Source organism: Lycorma delicatula, chromosome 1 (genome assembly GCF_047948215.1).
Source record: "Lycorma delicatula isolate Av1 chromosome 1, ASM4794821v1, whole genome shotgun sequence".
In the NCBI taxonomy this organism is placed as follows: Eukaryota; Metazoa; Arthropoda; class Insecta; order Hemiptera; family Fulgoridae; genus Lycorma; species Lycorma delicatula.
In genome coordinates this window covers 325,436,307-325,452,662 of record NC_134455.1, presented here as the reverse complement: position 1 = coordinate 325,452,662, position 16,356 = coordinate 325,436,307, and positions in this window count along the sequence as shown.

The following is a 16,356-nucleotide window of genomic DNA, read 5'->3' as shown; positions in this document are numbered from 1 at the left end:
ACAAAGTTAGTTATTACTTTTATTAATAATGAATGAGTTAAGAACTTATTCTTAATAATTTTTTTTTTTCGGAGGGAAGTGGTAATGCATTTACGCACGTAGTATCGGGCTCCCGCTGATGGTATTATCCAATCACTATCAGCAGACTACCGGCTAAAATCAACCCCCTTTCTATCAGCACTCTACCTGGAACCATTTAACACATTACTTCCGGTAGAGTCCTCCTATACTAACCTGGTTAGGTGCTACCTAATTTTCAGGACTATCCAGGTTAACCTTTTTGGCCCTGAGAATGGTACCGACGAATCGGGCTACACTTTGCCAACTGCTCAGGTCACGTAGAATCATCGCAACCACGTTGTGGGGGCTCAGTGCTCCGAGATCCGCCTCTAGTGTCCCTCGATCTGGCGCCCACCGAGCACATTTGATAAAGGTGTGCTCAGCGTCGTCCCGTATACCGTGGCAGTAGAGGCAGTCGGGGGACGGCGCTTTCCCTATGACATGGAGGTAAGCACGGAAGTACCCGTAACCCGTTAAAAATTGGGTCATGTAGAACTCCACCTCTCCATGCCGTCGTTCCGGCCACGGTCTGACCAGAGGGATAAGCCTTGCGGTCCATCGTCCTCTGGTCTCGTGGTCCCAGGTTCTTGCCATGCGAGGAACGTGCGAGTGCGTTCCTCGTTGAAAATGGTCTCCCGGTCTTCGCCTGCCAGTCGCTCCTGTAGATCACCTGGCGCTCCCTTGCCAAAATAGCAATGGGTATGACGCCAGCAACCACAAGTACTCCAGGCTCGTAGACTGTTCTATACCCGGAAGCGACTCGCAAGGATGCAGTGCGTTGCACCGGCGCGAGCCGCTTCCGGTCTCTTGCAACTTAATGCCTGGGCCACACTTCCGACCAGTATAACAGGATGGAATCCACCGTGGACATCAGCAATCGCCGTCTGATGACCTTCGGTCCACCGATATTCGCCATGAGCCGGCTGAGAGGCAGTTACGGCCCTCGCACCTTTGTCGACGGTTCTACGAAGCTGCTCAGCAAAGCTGAGTTTCCGGTCAATCATCATGCCGAGGTAATTTGCGGCTGGCTTGGTCTCGACAACCTCTATCCCGACCCGCAGGGAGAGAAGGGTGTCGATACGCTTCTTCGTCAGAATCACGATCTCCGTTTTACTGCGGGCTAGAGACAATCCATGGTCGTCCATCCAGGCACCAACTCTATGCATGGCTCGACTGAGCCTCACTGCGTAGATACCATTATCGCTAGATCGTCAGCGTAGACCACGAGTGAGACGTCTGTCGGGAAGACAAAGTGGAGGACCCCGTCAAAGGCGATGTCCTATAGCAATGGGCTAAGGACGGATAGCAATGGGGCACTCCCCTCAGTTCGGGGCAGCTCACGGCTCCCTCTTCCGTGTGGGTCATTAGTTCTCTCTTTCTCAGGAAGTCGAATAAAATTTTTCTGAGACAGCTGTTAATGTCTCGCCTATGCAGTTCCTAATCTATGACCCTCCAGGGATGCTGCCAAATTCATTTTTTATGTCCAGGAGGGGGATCTTCCTGGTCCTCCACGTGCCGGCCCGTCTGTTCGCTATCCATTGTGTCACCGTGCGGAAGGCGTCCACCGTTGATTTTCCTCTGATGAAGCCGTATTGTGAGGGGGAGAGCCCACCCGACGTTCTTAATCCCTCCATAGATGTTCCGACAACATTTTCTCAAACAATTTGCTTAGCGTAGGGAGTATTTGCATATCGGCCGGTAGCTCAGTTATTGTCCTTCTGCTTTCGGTTTCGGTATGAGAAGTAGTGTGCCTTTTTTCCATTTCTCCAGCATCTTCGCATCTCTTAGCACTTCGTTAAAGGTGTCTAGTATCAGTTGTGGGTGGGTTCCTCCTAGTGTCTTCATTTGTGCCCCAGGTATTCCATCCAAGCTTGGGTACTTTTTATGGTTCATCTGTGCCAGAGCCCGTCTCAGCTCAGCTGCCGTAAACTCGAGTCGATCGAGGCCGATGGGTGCATCTGCCCCATTTTTTCTCCCATCGATTAATGTCTCAATTGATCTTTCTGCTTGCGGTTTTGGGCAGCGTATCGAATCTCTTCATGATAATTCTGTATGCCTGCCCCCACGGGTCGTAATCGAGTTCTCGCACACACTTCCGCCACGCGTCTCGTTTTGACTCCTTAATTTTACTGTTGAGCACCTTTCTCGCTGTCCTGTATTTTGTCTCTACCTCTTTGGGTCGGTTTAGCCCGGGTCTCTGTAACTTCCGTTTGGTGCTCCTGGCTGCCTTACGTAAGTCCTTAATTTCAGGTGTCCACCAGTAAACCCTCTTCGACCTTATTTGGCGTGGGCGCAATTTTTCACTCTCCTCCGTCATCACTGTCAGTAAGTCTTCCTGAGGTTCTCCTCATCCTTTCCTCACCGATTCTGCCATTCTGAAGATTGTTTTATGCCTCTCAGTTGGGATCTATCGTCTGCGGAGAGGTGGTTGTCGATGTCCTTTAAGGTTTACTGTAAAGAGTATTGCTAAATGGTCACTGATAAATTCGTGGTTTAGGATTCTCCATGTAGGGCCGTGCCGTAACAGTGTATCTGTCATTGCTGTTACGTTAAGTGAAAGTGTGGGTGTCTGGAGTGTTAAATTCTACTAGTCCGTTTGAGTGTAGTAGTGCCGCTAGTCGGTATCCTCTGCTTGTCGGTTGGTTGCCCCCCAATCCGCAGCACTCAGCGTTGAAGCCTCCTGCAATTATGACTGGTTTATCTGCTCTGCAAATTGATCTTTCCAGCACCTCTAGGTATCTGTTGAAGTCAGTTCTTTCACAATTCGGGGAGATGTATCCGACCACTAAAACTTAGTCTGTCAGGACGACTGAGACGAGGCCTTTATTTCGTGATAGAGAGGTCACCGCAAAGCGTTCGTATAATTCCTTATTGCCAGCTGTCGATATCTGTCAGCCAGCCATCCGCTTTTACCAATCTCTTGTTTGGTTCTAGTAGTACGAGAAAGTCTATGACTGACGTCATCGCTTCTCTCTAAACGAGGTCGTGGGTGAATCGACTCCTTCCACAGTTTATCTGGAGGCACTTCATAACGAATGATATGTGTAGTTCCGGCCTCTGGCCGGTGTCCAACCGTCTTAAGGATAGGCACTCTGCCTTCTTCGTGCATCTTTCTGCCCTGTGAGTCCTCTGCGGTCCGAGCCTTTGCATTTACCGGCAACATGTCCCATCTCCCAGCACCGGAAGCATCTTGTGTACTTGCCTCGTCCTTCTATCCGGCAAGAGTGTCATCCGAATTTTAATCTTCCCATTTCAAGTAAATTCTTCATCTTCCGGTAGTAGGAGGACAGTCGCACGCTGTGTCTCTCCATACTAAAGTCTTAACGACACTACACAAACCGAGATATTGTCATTTGGGGCTTGTCGAACCGCGTTCTCTACCACCACTGCCGTCGCGTCTATATCTATATCCTTAATTACGCTGGCCGTTAGTCTTCCTCCATATGGGCGTTCACCTACCTTTACGTCCCCAAGGCCTGACCCTAGACGCCCCATCCTTCCGTTTGTTATTCTTATCACGGACCCTGATCTCCAGGCTGTCCACGCGCCCTTTTCTTAAGGAGAGGATATCTGCGAGATCTGTCCCATACTGGTTTTCACTTCCCATAGAAAATCTGCGTACGTGGCGTCCTTCCTTTTCACTGCGACCATAGATGAAGATGGACCCCGAGGGAGTACTTTTCTTCGTTGTTTGCCCATCTTGCGGACCTTTTCCAGCTGTTCACTACGTCGAGCTCAGTATTCCATCGCTTTGCTAATCATGTCTCCGAATTCCCTTCTGGGAGCATAGAACTGTAGAGTTTCTTTTTCTGTTACATTTAACCTGTTTAGGACCTGTCTCATCTGGTCCACTAGTAGTTCAGGATCTACGTCACGTCTATTAACGCTAGGTAAACTTCGTTGCGGGTCAACCTTCTCTCTTCTGGGAAAAATACTTCCACCAGCCGAGAGTCCTTAAACATCGTTCCTCCTCGAGCTTCCAGGCTGTCTGCCAGCCGTGCTCCAATCTCCGGAGTCGTCTCCTGAATCAGGTCAGTGAACGCTGATCTTTCCCAGCGTCCTTTCTGGGTGAGGTACTGTTGTTTCTGGAGGGGGGGATCCGTTTTGTAGTTTGTCACACCTAAACAGTTCTTCTTTCCTTGGTTTGTGGACGATCTGTTGGAGGTCTGCCGTATTCGCACTGTCTAGGATGAAAGAAATTTGTTTTCTATATGTTTCCACATCTTCTAGGTCTTCCCCTTTTCTCTCTCTTTTACCTTCTATCTGTAAATATTATTCTAATTTTACATTACATTACTTCTACTACGCGGATTAAAAACTCAAGGTAGTAAAGAAAACTACCTACTCGAATCATTTAGCTTTGATATCAGGTTGCTTTAATTCCCTTTCATCCGATTTATTGGAAATTATTTTTATTAATATGAGTAGCCTAGTTTCCCAACTCGTTTTTAACTAAATTTAGTTTATTATCGATTCTCACGTTAAGTTCTACATAGGACCTGAATAGAAGGTTAGTTTGTGACAAAAACAACAGTCATATGTTAAAATATAATTTTAAACGTAAGGTTAAGGCGTTGGTTTGCTTGGCATTTCTCCCGCCACCACCCCGTTCGGTCAGCCTAAAGCATAAGACCGAATGTCTGTGCCACAAACGACAACTGACCCTCGAACAGTTTAGCGACCAGTATCCTAACATAGCTCCTAGAGCTTACCTAACAGCATGAGCGGACTAAGCGTGGTGCCATACATCATCAGCTTACGTGTCCCAACCGCTCACTTGTAATATTTGCTAAAATGGATAGGCGCACCCCGTCAACTACTTAAAATATATATGACATCCATAATAAAACTTATTTTGTCTAGGCAGGAATTTGTTGCCACGCCTAGGTCGCTGAATGCCAACAAGTACCTGTCCACCATTTTATAGCGCTTGGAGCCATAAAAATTAGCTGGTGATCAGCCATACTCAGGGTTAGCATCCCACGGCAATGCGGTAAGAGTCTTTCCCTTAAGAAAACTACGGATGCCAGATGAACAAAGCAATCGCATCTAGGAACTCCCACACGGTTCGACAATGCGGCTCTCGCCACATTGACTTGCCGCTTATGAGTGGCCAATTTTCCCCTAGACTACTAAGTTCCAGGGTGGCCCGGTCTCTGGCCCCCCTCAAGAGCAGGGCTGTCAATCATTAGGTTATGTTTATTTGACTGGATCTCCCCGCAGACGCACAGCTCATCAGGTGCCAGACGAAACCGAAACAGATATTGATTCAAATTAGCGTGGTTGGTGAGCACCCGGAACCCTTTGCCCTTAAAAACAAGCTCGAGGCATACCATCCCCATAAATCCTGTATAAACTTATACAAGGATCTAAATATAAACTTATACAACGTAAGGTTAGGTTACAACTTAGGAAACGTAACGTTAGTTACATAGACGGCAAACTCCAAAAAATGTTTGTTACGATACGGATCCCTTCAAAGAGTTTCTTTGAAAACTATTTATAATCCATGGAAAGTTCAATTAATGAACTTTGGCTGGTAATCACGTTGTTACTGCAAATGCTCGTATAATTGATAATTTCATCTGCTATAAACTGATTTTTAAGTTGAACTATCTAAACAGCTTATACGGAGTATTCCGGGACGTATTTCCCGAACTTCAGGTACTAATTCACTAACACCAAAATGTTAAAAAGTTTATCTGGACACTAAAATGAGTAAAAACGTTCATATCAATATAAGTTATATTTTGTTTTGTTTTCGTTCTGGACACCATTTTGTGATTTTCAACAAACAATCATTTTTCAGAAACGGGTAAACCTATTTTAATTAAATTTGGTAAATCTAAGACTAGTGTCTTAATCTAAAAAAGAAAAATTTTGAAAACGACACCTTCAAAAATTTCAAATTTGCGGCATTTTAATTTTTTAATCTTCAATATATTTTTAATTACTTGTTTTTTCAAATTTCTATTTATTACGCATGGCTTAATAAAACATGGCTAGTGCAGGAAATTGAAAGTAGTTTACTCGATCCAAACTTCTACTTCATGATAGATGAGGCGTAGTTCCACCCTAGTGGCTATTTTAATTCGGAATATTGGTCTGTCGAAAACCCACGACAAATATTTGAGCTACTGCTGCATGATGTAAAAAGTGTGGTGCTCTGTGTCAGGGACAAGAATCATTGAACCCATTTTCTTCAGAGACACAGTGAGCTCAGCGCGTTACATTGCCGACATCTTCCAGCCCTTTGTAGAGCAACTGACACCAGACGAACGACATTTTACATATTTTCAGCAGGATGGCACACACAGTACATGTTTCCTTGAAAGTAGAGCACTAAGTTTTCATACCTGACAGGACTGTCTCGAAGGATCTATGGCTTCCACGATCACCTGATCTACTTTTAATTTTTATTTGTGGGGCAATCTGAAGGACAGGGTATACCAAACCCTGTTTGGTAATCTACGAACTCTTGATGAACTGAAACAGAATTTATGCAACGCCAACACCATCATCTGATGAAACGAGTTACACCAAGTCGTCCTGAACATGATCATCGGGCCAAACCATGCCTGGACCATGACAGTCAACATTTCTAGCAATGCTTGTAAAGATGTAGGTTTTTGTCTTTCATTTACTTGTGTAATGTCACCTTACAGTTCACATATTCTTCGCTTGCTTTGGGTTTGGTTTATCTTTGGCCAACCGATATTAAACTGACACAAAAACTATCATTAATATAAGACACATAATTTTATGCCATTGAACAAACACAACACATTTAAACAACTGACACTTAAACCATTGAATTTAATAAGGAAAATTGAAAACTTGATCTGCTGAAGAAATGGACCAAAAGGTATGCCAGGTTTCCCAACTTATAGACAAGAGGTAAATAAAAAGTTGCAGTATTTTATAGATAATGAATGTGAAACAATTCCATGCTACTTTTTAAGCTGTCAAATTAACAGTAGCTAGGGGAGCATTACCTGTAGTTGTAAAGGAAACACATTTGGGATAAGCCAACCATCAGCGGACACACACACACATACACACAAATATGCCAGTGACAAAGGATGCCAGAATATTCATCATCAAGGAATGTTAGATATAAGACAGTTCAATCAAAGGAATACAAGAAAAATTCCATGCAGAGTTCAATGCGATCAATAAACCTACCTATATGATTTTATTAAAATACTGCTCTTCTGATGATCCAGAACGCAGAACGATGTATGCCCAAAATTGGACTAAGGGGTATGAAAAACAGAATTTTTCTCATTTTTTTGAAAATATGGCTGAAATCAAAACAGAAGTTTGAAAATATGTTTTTTCAGTGTGAGAAAATTTGTTTTTTTAAACTTCTGCTTTGTTTTCAGCCATATTTTCAGTAAAATGAGAAAAGTTTTTCAAAAAGATAAATTTTTGGTAATATTTTTAAAACTGTTGAATTCTTTAATCCATTTCAGAAAATGAATATAATAAGCCAAGTAAATTTTCTGTAAGTTCTAAAATAGATTATTTATTATTCAATTAGATAACACAGATCTGAAATGTATAAATACTATTATTATTATTATTTCTACATAATTATTTTTCATAGACCCTCAAAAGTTGTACAAAAATTGAAATTAATCTTTATAGCTTATGAGCAGAGAGCAAAGCCTGAAAGATTCAAACCTGAGATGGTACCATTCTGTCATGAACATCAGTGGAATAATATTATTATGTTTTACATAGAAATAGGATCTTATTTTATAACACGCAATTTAACAATTGCATGAATTTCCTTATAAATTTCATTATTCAAATTTCTCGATGCCTGATCCACTTCCAGAGTTGACATCAGTATTATCTGTAATATCAATCTTGGTTTCTTTAAAAGAATGAATCACATCACAAATTATACAATTCTTGGAATTAAGCCTCTTGGACTTTTTCAATGCAAACAGATTTCCAATTCCAAATCCATTCTTCAGGTTACTCTGAAAAAGTTAAAAAAAATGTGATTTTATCCCCAGTAAACAATTTTTTAATCAGTGAATCTTTCTTTAAATTGGGAAGGGTCACTTAAAAAATGATGCAGAGCCTTCTTTCTTTCTTTTTATGTTTATCATCCAGAGCATGGCATGGAGCTCAACATTTTACTTCACAGAGAATGGAAAAAGAATTACAGAGGTATTGAAAAGGAAATCAGTTTCAGAACTTCAACAACCTCTGTCTTAAGGAACTTGAGTGAATCGGCACTCCCCGTAGTTTTAATCATCCTAGTCACTATCTTCTGGGAGGCATCAGGAGGGGAATCGGTACACCAAGCAGATGGAAATCTGGCATCCGCCCAGACGTTCTGCCCTCACATTCTAGTATCTTTCGTACGTAGGTCGCAGTATTCCACCCGTAGATCTCCGTTTGTATTTGCCCCAGGCAGCCGCCACTATTTATCCTGATTCTGTTAAAAACTTCCACAAGAGCCCCAGCAAGGTCCCCTCCATCATCAGAGTCAACACAGACAACATGAAGACTGGCATCACATCTCCTTCAATTTGTCCAATAAGTCGTGCCTTCAACGTAGCCAAACCAACACTTCCAGATCTAATATCTGATTTGCCCAGAAGCCAGGCCAACTGCGGGTGCCTGGCTGCAAGTATGCCCAAGGCCCTGCCTTCCTTCACAGCGTGCATATCCAATATGGCAACAGTGCCCAGTGCGCCCATTCTTCTATCCAGAGCACCAATTTTAGTGTTATGAAATGCACTAAAATTGTCCTCCGAGGCCAATATTTCTTAATAAAATCAGTCATTTGCACCGTGGGTACCCTGATATCCAGAGCATCCATGACTGGGCAGCCGGTAGCAACCCACGTCTGAGTGGTTGCCTCTGCAGTCTGTCTCTTGAAAGTACGGTCAGGAGCACTGTTAACCACTCTTTGCAGCTCCTTAACTGCAGCACTAATGTTCACCTCCAGTTCTTTTATCTGTTTTTTTGATATTTTTATCTATATTTTTGCAGAGTGCCTTGGCCAGGCGCTCTAGTTTACTGACAAAGTCCTCAATCTCTGTAGGCGCCTCCTCCTCCTCTGTGAAGGATTGTCCTGCCTTCAATCTTTTGGCTCTTCTCCTGATGTCCATAGTTGGTCTAAGGGGAAGTTCCTCAGGCAGTACTTCTGCCAAATGCATTCCAGCAGTATTCTGCACAAGGGGTACCTCCATGACTGCCGCACACTAAGTTGCCAGCTCCAAAGTGGTATCATTCATGCTTTTACCAATTCACAGTTACATTGAATTCAATGATTCCTCCATACCAGTAATCGTACAAAAAAAAACTGAACATCTTAATAAAACACTAAGCTTGCTATCATTTTTAAATAATTATTTTGCCTTCATATATTCTATTTGAAATATTCCTTGGAGTTTTCTCAAAATGTCAAAACAAATTTTAAAGAAATGAAAGTGGGATATTAGACTGGTGCCCAAAAATATGAATCATGTACATGTATATTTTGCATATTAAACATTTTAACTTAACAATTTGTTTATTTATTAATGTACAACTTTTGCTAAAGGAGAATCTGTTATTTTTTAAAAATAACAATATCCACCTATGTTAAACCAATATATGTTTTTGTGTCACTAAAAAATACTTCAGTGTACAAGAAATTACCATATACGCTTTTGCTGCCATTTTCAAGACATTGCTGATCTATATAAAAATTTAAAACAACTGAAATATTTTACAGTTATTGAAACAGTACTAATCAGTTTATAATATTGTTAGGCCTATTTCATCTTTTTTGATCATTTAAGAAGCACTTAATACCATTATACCATTAATAAGACTATATTAATACCAATACCACTATAAGACCTTTAACTTTTGAATTATTGGCAGTTACCCATCTTAATCCATCTTAATAAACAACCCAATCTTAATAAAAAGAGTAGAAATAAAAGTTTAAATAGATTTAATTATTTTTTATCTAGTAAAATTGTAATGATAAATAAATATTCTATTTTCCTTATTTCCATGTTATTGTATAATAATTTATTTTTCTCAGTGTCTTTTGTTTTTTCACATTAGCATTGTGTTTTGATTAAATTGTCTGTAATACCTGTTTCAAAATTGTGACTGCTATTCCAAATAGACAGCTGCATATCTTTGATGTGAGTGAGTGTGGTGGATCAGTTTGTCTAGTGTACAATAATTTTCAAATATTTGAAGATCTCACCATCAAAGCATAAGGATAATATCTAGGTCTTCAGGTCTTCTGCAGTAGATGCCCCCATTTCTCAAAAATGTCATATGTAAGTTGTAACTACAGATTGTGAACTATATTTCTGGCAGAGTATTAATAAAAAACAACACTGTTACACATTTTGATTAAAATCAATACAAATTGTTTGCAGTTCTTTTTTTTACCGTTTCATCATGATTACAGAATCAGACTTCTTGTTATGACCACAATATTGTATTCACACTTATCTATTGGAACAAAGGTGGTTGTTATCAAATTGTTAGTTTCATTGAATTCAGTCTTTTGTAGTAGTTAGTGGCTAACTTTTACCGTTCTTTTCATCTTTGAAAATGTCACTTTTACAATTAATATGCGACATACCATTTAAACCAACTGCTGATGGATTCCTGCAACGAAAAAAGATTCTCCATGAATTCCGGTCATATGCTGCGAGTCATAATATTATTTTCCACTTGGGAATGACTTCTCCAATCAGATAATGGAAGACATCCACACTTTCTGGCCATCGGAATAACAATACGCAAAATTTATTATGCTTCTGCTATGTTAGTTTTGGATAGAATAGGGTTTTATATTTAGAAATGGGGGCATCTACTGTAGAAGATCCTACTTGGAGAAACTGTTTCAGTTTATTTTCAGGCACATTGTTCTTTCATAATGCAAATGATGGTAGAAAGGACTACAAAGGTTAACAAGGAGAAGATGCCCCAAGAAGTTTTGGTAAAGGCAAAAATGCATTAAATTACTGATGGAAGGCATAACTTGATAACTGTTATATTTATTCAGTTCAGTTAAAACTTCTATTTACTCAATTCAATTAAAGCTTGGAAGAAAAGAATTAACTTTATTAAACAAAAGAATAGTCACAAAAAAACTTTATGAATTAACCAATTAAAAAAAATTGTCTGTTTTCCCATGATGTGCAAAATCAACATTACAGAACTTGTTCAAGAAATTACACAAAAACTTAATATTTAAAAGTAGAATTTTGTAATTTAAAAATAAAAACAACTTTTCTGATATTTAATTTCAATATGGTGACAATTGGACAAAAATTGTTCTTTGCAAAGACACTATTTTTGTGCAAAAACACCTATTTCAACAACACTATTGTAGTATATTCAGAGTTTGGTAATTTTTATCTATTGCAGAGTGTAGAAAGGGCTCAAAAAAACTTTAATCATTATTTATTATCTTTAAGTACCAAGGAATTTATTACTCGTATCTTTCTCATTTGTACCATTTATTTTATTATGTGTAAAACTTAAGCTACATTGTTAAATTAAATGTAAAAATTATGTATAGTTTAAACACATATGTTTAATTATACAGTAAAATGAAACATTAAGGAAATTCTTCAACTTCCCTCTAAATCTAATTAACTGGAATAAATAAAGTAGTTTAAAAACTATGGAACTAGTATTTTATGAAATCTGAAATGAATTACCTCCCTGTTTCAATTTTTTAATGTTTTTTTTTTTTTTTGATAATTCTATTTGTTTCTAATGTTTTTTTTGTATCAGTCAAACTCTTTATCATAGCTGATTGTGCTGTGTGGTATAATGTTACAAAGTTCTTAGGAAATATCAAGATTTATAAAGTTTTAAACATAAAAGTAATTAGGAAAATGTACTACGTATAATGGAGATTACATTTATTTTTAATAACTTACGTGTATTAGTTTTTTATACAGTTGGTTAATTTTTAATTAAAGTACATAATACAGTCTTCCAACTGCACTTGCTAGGAAGGTGACAGACAAGCTCCATCTATGGGAGGAGTTTTGGCAGAGAAGAAGATGTCGGGGGAGCTGCGCTGGACAGGTCTGCGGCTGAATGCCTGGGGGACTCCTGCGAGCATGCTGGTGTTGCCTTGGCGCATTGATGCTGTGGACACTTTGTTCCTGGTGCCTGAGCATGTTGCCCAATGACTGATGGCTCTTATGGGTAAGTATGTGAGTTGAGTGCATGTATTTTTAGTCATGTGTGAGTGTGTATGCATGGCAAGTCCATGTGTAGTTGATGGGCGCCTCTTTCAAGAGTGCCTTTCATGTTTGGTATTTCTCTCCACTTGAGTTCTTGCAATGTCTTTGTCTGTACCCATGTGTGTATGTTTGAGAAGGTTTCATGTGCCTATGTGCCTGTGGGAGTGTTTGTGCTTGGTTGAAACAGTGTTTGATATCCTTTTCTGATGGGCTGTGTTTTGTAATGCGCGTGATGTTATAGCTTTGATAGCCAATTGTGTGTGTGGGGGGAGGGTGTTAACTGCCCCTGAAGTAATGCTCTACTAGCTGTTTCAGGGGGGAGGGCTGCCAGGGGTGGAGATTTAATTGGTAGTGCGCAGGTATACATACGCACTTAATAACATCCTGCGAAACCTGTTAGCGAGCCAACACTGCCATAAATGGGGTTCTTCCACCTGTAAAAAAAAGGTCTTCCAACTGCATTATGTATTTTATGTACTTGTTCATATGCTGTAAACTTTCAAATTTTTATTTAATTAAATGATTCTCATTTACCTTTGAGTTTACTCAATCAAACACTCACCTACAAATCTTTTGAATTTAATATGCCTGAAAAACACAGTACAGCTTAAAAACATCTTGCTTACTTTATCAATTTAAGATTTTCTGAATTTCATCAGCATCTTGATTAATCACTGAAATGGAAAGATGGGGATTTTTCCAAATATATAGGAAATTGCAGCAACAGATGATATATATTTCATCATACACAACCAGGACATTCATGATCACTAAGGATTATTAGATTACTAATCCTTCATTGAAAATTTCATTATGTATTTTCTGATCAAGGATTCAAAAAATTCTTTACCAAGAATTTACTCCTAACGGAAGGAGATGCATAGAAAGACATTTAAAACTTTGGTCCAATCAGTTGAATGAGGAATGTAGCTCACTACAGAATGGAAGGCTTAATGCCTGAAGGAAAAGGAGAATGGAAGGAAAGGATCTGATGAGATTGTCAAGATTGGAAGAACATTTGAATAAAAAACACAGTGATAAGAAAAAATAAATTCTTATCTAATTTGCCAGCTGTACTGACTCCTCTAACAGCCAATGCTGTCTATGCATCAAAATAAAAAAAATTATGGGTTATATACATCTTAAAATATTTATCACTTTACTTATCACTAAATCAGGAAAATCATGTACTACTAGTAGTAATAAATTAATCCTGCCAGCTGATTAGTGAGGTTCTACATACTTTGTTCCACCAGTCATTAACTGACATAATCAAGAAAATTCCTTCAAGCAATACCACTGTAAAACTTCCTACTGATGAATTGGCTACACATGTAGAAGACGTGTTATATAGATTTTCAAGAACACACTTAGTTTTCATTACTGAATGAATCAACTTCACCAAGAAATGATCCCTTACTGTTGGCTTATGTTTGGTTTATAAAAGAACTAAAATAAACTGAAGAGCTATTATTTGCCAGACATTTGTTGGCATATACTACACAAAAACAAATATTTCTTAAAGAAGAAGATTCCTCTTGCAAACATGTTGCTAGCAAATGCTGGAGCTTCATTTATAAGGGGACAATTATCGTGATTTGTTCATTATTTAAAATGTCAGTACTGAATGCATTGTACAGTAGGTAGATAAAATTTAACAGTGAAAGATCTAAGTGATCACTTTGATTGATATGCATTTTTAAATGTAGAGGAAGCAAGAATTAATTGAGGTAATAACCAATGAGGAGTTAAAACCTGTATTAAAGAATGATTCCCACCATTTTTAGTTAAAGCAGGAAACTCAAATTCTTTGTTTTGAATTTTGGGGCATTTAAAAAAGTTCCAGATATTGTTTTCCACTGTTGTAATTAGTAAAACTTGGATTTAGTGTCATTACATCCTTTCATAAAAACAGAAACCTGTGGCAAATAGCTGAGCAGGTGATGTAAGTTATTTATAACATTTCCAATTTAACTGCGCTATACAAAAGGTAAAAGAGAACCTCTTTTAAATAACAGAATCTCAAAAATAATAATTTTGTTATTATTTTTTTAAAAAGTAGCAGCTAATGTTCCATTAAGACTAGATATTTCTTTTTTCAGTAGAAATAAATTTGATTTCCTTTTAGAGTAGCAGAAGTAGTTTTTCCTTTTGTATAGCACAGTTAAATTGGAAATGTAATAAAATTGAATTAAGTTGGTTTAAAAGGTGTTTTAATGAAGCCCTTAACATTAAGGTGATAAGGAGATGTCTTTATAGTATACAAGGGAATAGTTCACATGGGAATAGAGACAATCATTTTCATGTATGATGAATACATGAATGGGTTTAACTGGATTCCATTCAAGGAATATAAGTTCATCAGTCATATGAATCACACTCTACTGAACTGTGACCCTTAAAGGAAAATACCTAATATGATACAGGAATTTTTTATCTGATGCAATTCAAAAATGGGACATTCCAGATGAAATACTAGAATACCAATCTATCATTCAAGTCATAGAATGATTACTGGTGTATTTTTGAGTATTTGATACAATCAAATTTCATATTTATATACTGCTTATTTCTTTGCATGATTTTTTAAAAATAAAAGTGTTAAAATTTATGAATATTAAATCTTAATTATATTGATGATAAAAAGTAAATTATACAAAAACACTCTAACTAGTAATATCAAGAAATAGTCAGCATAGAAAAGTAAATTTTTAATTGATTTACCTGTTATTATTTAAAAAATTTTTCTGCTCCTGGGTTGCATTTTAATAAAATGCAACCCCCCTAAATAAATTTAAAAAAAAACTGAAATATTGAAATATGTGAACTTTTCTTTTCACAAATGTGCTTGATCTTAAAAAAAAATTTAAAATCATATAGGAGGTGAAGAGGTCCATACATTCTGCTCCCAAAAGGAATCATGGTATTTGGGACCCTCATTTAACAAAAGTTTAAATGTAATATTGGCAGCATTATTCTAAAAACACGTTGTTTCTTCTAAAGATCTAAAAAACACATCAACTACTTGAATATTTCTTTTTATTTATGACTAGGTATTTGAACTTTTATTGACTTAAATACTTTTTTTGAATAGGAATTTTTTTTAATATGATTTTTGTTGTGGAGTGCTAGTATGGGTGGTAGTATTCATATAATTAACACAAAATTACATAATGGAAATGCATTAATAGGGTTAATAGCAAAAAGAATGGAATATGAATGAGATTAATTACAAAACATTATTATTATTATTATTATTATTAAGAGTATTTTTGTTGGACATAAATACACTTTTTTTGAGGAAAGTTAGCTTCACTGTGATTATGACACTGTAATAGTAACCATGCTGATAGTGACAACAAGATGTCTATTTCTTATACTTTGTTGAGTGATTGTGGTGCTCTAAGATATTATCTACAAATTACTCCAAAATAACTCTTAACAGTGAGTCCTCATTGAGTGAGATGCATAATAATATATTATACATGCTTCATGTATATGTTTCAGCAATAAATAAAAATACAAATTACATCACAAATATTATCAGATAATTTAACTAACTATAAATTTCATTATTTTCAGCAATGTAATTATACAATATAATGTTTAGCAGTACATGCCTATTATGGAATAAAGAATGTAATTACATTGTTATTTACATTTGTACATGACTTAGTATGCAACAGAATTATACAATCCAGCTATGAATTATATTTAAACTGGAAACAAAACTTAATTTTCATGATGAAATGCAATAAATTTGAAAGGTAATTAAATTTATTCACCTCATGTAATTCTACTACTTCTAAACTTGTCTGAATATAATATCACCAAATGATAATCAGCAAACATCTGTAAAAGAAACTGCAAGACAGTTTTTCTCAATCGAATAGTAAAGAAAGGAAGTCATTCAAAATATATATTTTTTTTTAAATATTGCAACATATCTTTTCTTTGGAGTATAATTCCTGAGTGTGGTGTGTATTTTGAAACAAAGAGCAAGTTTGGTTGAAAGAGAAATAGTTACAATGAGAAGAGCATAAGCACATTTTAA